Here is a 6,000-nt window from a genome sequence, read left to right as displayed (position 1 = left end):
AGGTATGAAAGAAAGAGATCCTGCTGAGTTCTGATATCCCTGAAAAAAAAAACATGACCCAAATTTTTATACGTATATACAGTCTGCTGGGTGAGAAAATGGAGCAAAAAGTCATAGATACAGTCACCAAATTGGATAGAAGATTATAGTGAGATCTGACATGATCTCATAAAGAACAGTATGGTTTTTTTGTTTGTTTTTGCACCACCTAATATGTCTGGCAGCCATCTCTGAAATGAGACACAAGTGTTGAATGAATGAGAACAAGTGAAGAAGGATAAGAGAAGAAGAAATGAAGGAGGATATCCCTGACAAGGAGGTGCTGCTCTCTGTGGTCTGGCTCTGTGTGGAAGACTAGTGATTTTGTTGTTCTGATTTATAGAGGTGACAACAAATCATAGCCTGCCATACAGCACAGATCTTCACCCTTGCTGGTAGGAAGAGATTGCTGACTGGACAGGCTTAGACTCTGAGTGAAGCTACAGGAGGAGTGTCCATGAAGAACCATGCTGTGGGGCCTTGAGTATTGAGTATTTCTCTCCAAGTACAGCAATCACCTGCTTTCGGGTGATTTAAAGCAATTTCACATCAAGATCAACTATCATTATCTTCATACTGTGGATTGAGGAATCTTAAGTGTCTAACTTAATAGAATTCACAATATTTCTGTGGCAGAGTTGGGGTTTGAACCTCAGCAGCTGAGGTCTGCTGAGCACTCAGAGCTTCTGCTTGTTTTGAAGTTTCATCTTGGTGCTTCCAACAGGGTTTCAAAAATCAAAACAAGTAAACTTTCATTACCAGCCAGAGGCTCTATTCTCAGAGATGTTTAAGTGTGAAAATGGAATTCCAGAATCCTGCTGAGGCCAGAGGGGAAAGTAAGTACTGAAATGTCTCTAATAATGTGGTTGGTGGAGCTATATTTTCTTTGTCTGCTCAGCATGGCACACTTGTTGTTGTTATTACCTGAAGGGAGGGTGAGAGAGGACTGAGCCATGCCCTTTTCAGTGGTCCCAAGACAAGAGGCTGAAAAAATGACATGCAGGAGATTCTGTCTGAAAGCATCAGGAAGCACTTCTCTGCTTTGAGGGTGACCAAGCCCTAGAGCAGGCAGCCCAGAGAAGTTGAAGACCCCTCCTCAATTCTTGAAGATACTCAAAAGCCACTGCAAGATGAAGACAGCCACTGACCTCCAAAACAATCTGTTTTGTAGTTTACAAACATATTATACAGTCCTTGTATCCAGATTCTTCGTGGGTCCTCATCCTTTGTGTCCAATTGATACTGAACAGCTCCTAGGTTCTGTTTCCTAAATATTTGTTGATCTGCTGCAACTTTTTATTCTATTTATTTCTGCCTTATTTGTTACCTTGTAAAAGGAAATAGCAATTTTCACCTCTTAGGAAGATGGCTAAGAGTGCTCTGTCTGTCTAGAAGACTGCATGTTCCTCATGGCTTTTGTCCTACCAGGGAGCCACATGCTGCAAAGGAGAATGATAGCATGCGATTGAGGAGGGGACAACTTGTTGAGCCACTCCCAAGGAAACTGATTGTACATTAAAAGCAAATTGAACCTAATTCTTAGGTGCAAATCTGATGCTTTTCTACCTTGCCATCTGCCTCAAAGCTAGTTTTTTCTCCTTTAAATTTGGAAGAGAAAGGGTCCAAATCCCAAGATATTATTATTATCATCTCAGATAATCTGTAAGTAGGAGCAGAGCAATTATTTTCCCAGGAAATTTACTGCTAAAGGAATTTAACAACTGTACAAATTGCTGCCAATTGGTGATGTATGAAAGAAAAGATCTTGTTTCATAAGATGAATGACATACTCTCCCTTTCTTCTACCCTTCTACTGATATATATTAAAGGTACAAGAAATCGGACGGCAGTAGTGCAACCACTAATGCTGAAATTGCTAGGCTGGTGTCTAATGTAAATGGAACTTTGATGATTTAGTGTTACCCAACATATCTCTCCTCCTTGCTCACTTCATGCAGTCTGATAAAAATCCTTCCTTCCAGGTAGCAATGGCCTCATGCCCTGTATAAGCACAGAAAATAATGTCATCACAAGCCTTAATGATGAAGGTAGTTACAGGACAAAGGCCCCTGCAGCAAGTTCAGTATTGGGTCATTGTTCCAGCTAATGTCATGGTGCCATTTCTCACTATTTTTAGAATTGTTCTCTTTGTACAGCAAATTTCTCTTGTAGTTACTTAAAAATACAGCAGATCTTGCCTTCTCTGGACTTAGTAGCAAAAGATTATCTTCCTCTGACTTCTGCAAATTAGACAATCCCCTAAAAGCTGCAGAGATTGATTAAAAAAACTTAAATTTAAAACCTAAATTTAAGCTTAGAAAAAGTGAGGATCTCAACCCAGAGTGCTGTTAGCTCTCGGTGTAATGACAGACTAAGTACAAAGACCTTACAGAAAACTGCAGAAATCCAAGTTATCCCTTCACAGTCCTAAAAAGTAACTCAGGGATTCAGTAAATCAGCACAAACCTAATTCCCAAGTTGTTTATATGTTAGCACAGATCCAAATTTCTCAACATTTTGAGGAAAGAGATGTTAAACACTGGATGAGGAACATTCCATCCTTTCATGCTAAAACTGTGTTCCATGTCATATAGCCAAGCTGTTTTATTATTATCTACTTTGTATATTATGGTTGCCACAGATACCTTATCAAGAATTGAAACTGATTTTAGTTGCCCTATAAGCACAGAAAATGCAACCTTTAAACTCGGAGTTTAAAGATTTAGAAAGCAAGACAGATAGAGAACAGTTCTCATTCCCATGTTACAGACAGGGAAATAGGACACAGGAAGGTTAAATGACTAGCCCACGGTCAGAAAAAGTTTCTAGCAAAGGTAGGGTCTCAGCCTATATTTCCAAAGACTCTGCCCAACATTTTAGTGATCCATTCATTTGTTTTGTTTTGTTTTTTTGTTTTTAAGTACTGTGTCATTATTTCTGTGAAAAAAATTATGCAACTCCTTCAGCAGCCAGTACTATATAATTCAACTTGTCTGAAAGGGAATATGAAATGGCAGTTTAAAAAAAAAAAAAAAAAAAAGTAACCCTCCTGCCATACAGTCTAGCAGCCCTGTCAAAATGTCTCATGTTTTATCTTCTTTTACTCTGATTGTTATTTAAGTTCCCTCTGTAGTCTTAGAACACTGGCTGGGGCTTTATCTGCATTACCCTACAAAGTCAAAATCATGGAGTCTCCAGGGCCATGTGGAGGACGTATTCTATAGATGAGGGATGTGATACCTTCCAGTCCTTCACTTCAATGCCAGGTGTTCAGAGCCACATGGCATTAGGAGCCTGTGAAGATTTCCTGGCAGATTCTGTGACAAGGAGGAGTAGTGACTGTTACTCATGAGGATGCAGGAACCAGCCCATGCAACAGACCTGCTCACCCAGATCCTGCTCACCCAGATGCACACTGTGTTAGATGGGACGTTATATGCAGATCTATTCTTCAGTGTTGTATCAGTGGGAGCTGCACTTACGATGCCAGTCTGATTCAGGAGACAGTATCCATCTCTGGGTGATGTTTCCAGGCATCCTGGGAAGGACCCTGGTTTGAGATTAATTGTTTTGGTGGTGACTACTGTAAAAGAAGTCAAACAAAACAGGAGAACCAACGTCAAGGGAAATTGATCAGAATGCCTCTGGTTTCTGCCTCTCTCCCAGCCCAATCCTGCCCCAGTGCAGCACATCAGTGCAAGACAAGTTGATGTAACACAGTCACCAACATGTTCTGTGACCTCTCAAACCAGACAATCCACTCACAGCTGGGTCAGGGTGTACATGGCTCATCTATTTCATACCTATGCTTCCGATCTTTACTGAGCATTTTCTTTATTCATGGGAAACAAACAAACAAACAAACAAACAAACAAAAAACAAACCAAACCAAACAAAAAAACAAAAACAAAAACCACAGCACATTTTAATCAGCTGTAGTTCTGTGTTGTGATGTTTCTAACAGCTCACCCAGGAACTGGAGGAAGGCTCTGATATACATTTGGGAGCTAACAAGCTTACTTATTGTTACAGTGAATTTCATATGCATTGTGAGGAGGGGAAATGAATAGGGAGCTTCAGCTAATAGATACCTCAGATAAAAGTGTGAGTGCATCTGATCACCATAGCAACACAAAGAGATTGCAGGGAGAGAAAGTGTCACACCGCCTGTGTCTGTGCCTTGACCTGCCACAAAAACAGCAGCTTTCACACACAGATGCTCGCCAGCAGGGATACAGACCTGTGTATACGTCACAGCCAAGCACATACATGTTCTGTTCACATTTTCAGCTGTTCAGTTGCACGTAGTGCAATTGAAGGGGAGGGAGTGTTGATCTGCTGGAGTGGAGAAAGGATCTACAGAGGGACATGGATAGATTGGATCAGTGGCCAAGGTACACTGTATGAGTTTCAATAGGGCCAACTGTCAGGTTCTGCGGTTTGGCCACAACCCCAGGCAACCCAACAGGCTTGGGAAGGAGTGACTGAAAGCTGCCTGGTGGAAAGGGACCTTTGTGTACTGATGGACAGTCAGCTGAATATGAGCCAGCAGTGTGCTCATGTGGCCAAGAAGGCCAATGGCATCCTAGCTTGTATCAGGAATAGTGTGGTGAGCAGGACCAGGGAAGTCATCCTGCCCCTGTACTCGGCACTGGTGAGGCCTCACTGTGAGTACAGTGTTCAGTTTCGGGCACATCAATCCAGAAATGACATTGAGGTGCTGGAGCAGGTCCAAAGAAGGGTACAAAGCTTGTGAAGGGCTTGGAGAATATGCCCTGGGGCTATTTAGTCTGGGGAAGAAGAGGCTGAGAGGAGATCTTATTGCTCTCTTCCATTACCTGAAAGGTAATTACAGCAAGAGCAAGGCTGGTTTCTTCTCACTGGTGACAGGTGACAAGATGAGGGGAAATGGCCTCAAGCTGCACCAGGGGAGGTTTAGGTTGGATACCAGGAAAAACTTCTTTACAGAAAGGGTTGTTAAGCACTGGAATAGGCTGTCCAGGGAGGTGATTGAGTCACCATCCCTGAATGCGTTTAAAAACCATTTGGATGTGATGATTTAGCAGAGGGTTGTTAGAGTTAGGGTAGTATGGTTAGGTTGCAGTTGGACTTGCTGATCTTTAAGGTCTTTTCCAACCTGAGCAATTCTATGGTTCTATGATTCTACAGTCAGCTAGTGCATGCACACACACACGAAACCCCATTAAAATGGACCACCTGTGTCCAAACTCATTGCTGACAACTATTTACATAGGCGAACAGAATTTTTAGCTTGTGAACACAGGTGTGGATTTGCAGAGGGAACATTAGGATAGTCACACAGCAAATATTCCAGTGCACATAGCCACTTCTCCTGTCCTCATACAGCACTTGCACAGCATGCACACCGAAGGTGCTTGGAAAACTTGGCTTGTTTTCTTTTCAGTGTGAAGCTGCTCTGTCCCCAAGCACACTGCTCATGCAGAGGACACACGCATGCAGCCCAACTTTGTGTGGGAATCCTGTCACAGACACTGGCTTTGGCTGTCAGGAGCACTGAGCACCTGCTGCTCCCAGTGACTTTAACAGCTGCTGAAGTGAAAATTAGGCCCACGCTGTCTGTTATGCAAAAGCAGTTTCTAAGCAACAAAAATTATATTCTGTGTGAAGGCAACATGCATTAGCAGCATAATCCTAGGTAATTCCAGACAAGACCTAAATGGGTGGAAGAATGGATGGACTGAACAATAACAATGATAGACTAAGTAATGGTAATAGAAATAATGAAGCTAATCTTATTTACTGGGAAAGGAGAGGAACGCTATAAATAAAACACAACAGGAGAAACCTGGTACCAATTCCCCATATAAAGATTTGAGCAACTTAAATTTGGCTTGCACCCTAAAAATAGGCTCCAGTAACCCAAGCTTTACTAACCTCAACCAGGGTGTTTATGGCCTTAAATATTTGTGGTTCGCTCCG

This window comes from Tetrao urogallus (assembly GCF_951394365.1).
Source record: "Tetrao urogallus genome assembly, chromosome: 25".
In the NCBI taxonomy this organism is placed as follows: domain Eukaryota; kingdom Metazoa; phylum Chordata; class Aves; order Galliformes; family Phasianidae; genus Tetrao; species Tetrao urogallus.
The sequence above is the reverse complement of the archived record's forward strand: the minus strand, read 5'-3'. Positions refer to the sequence as shown.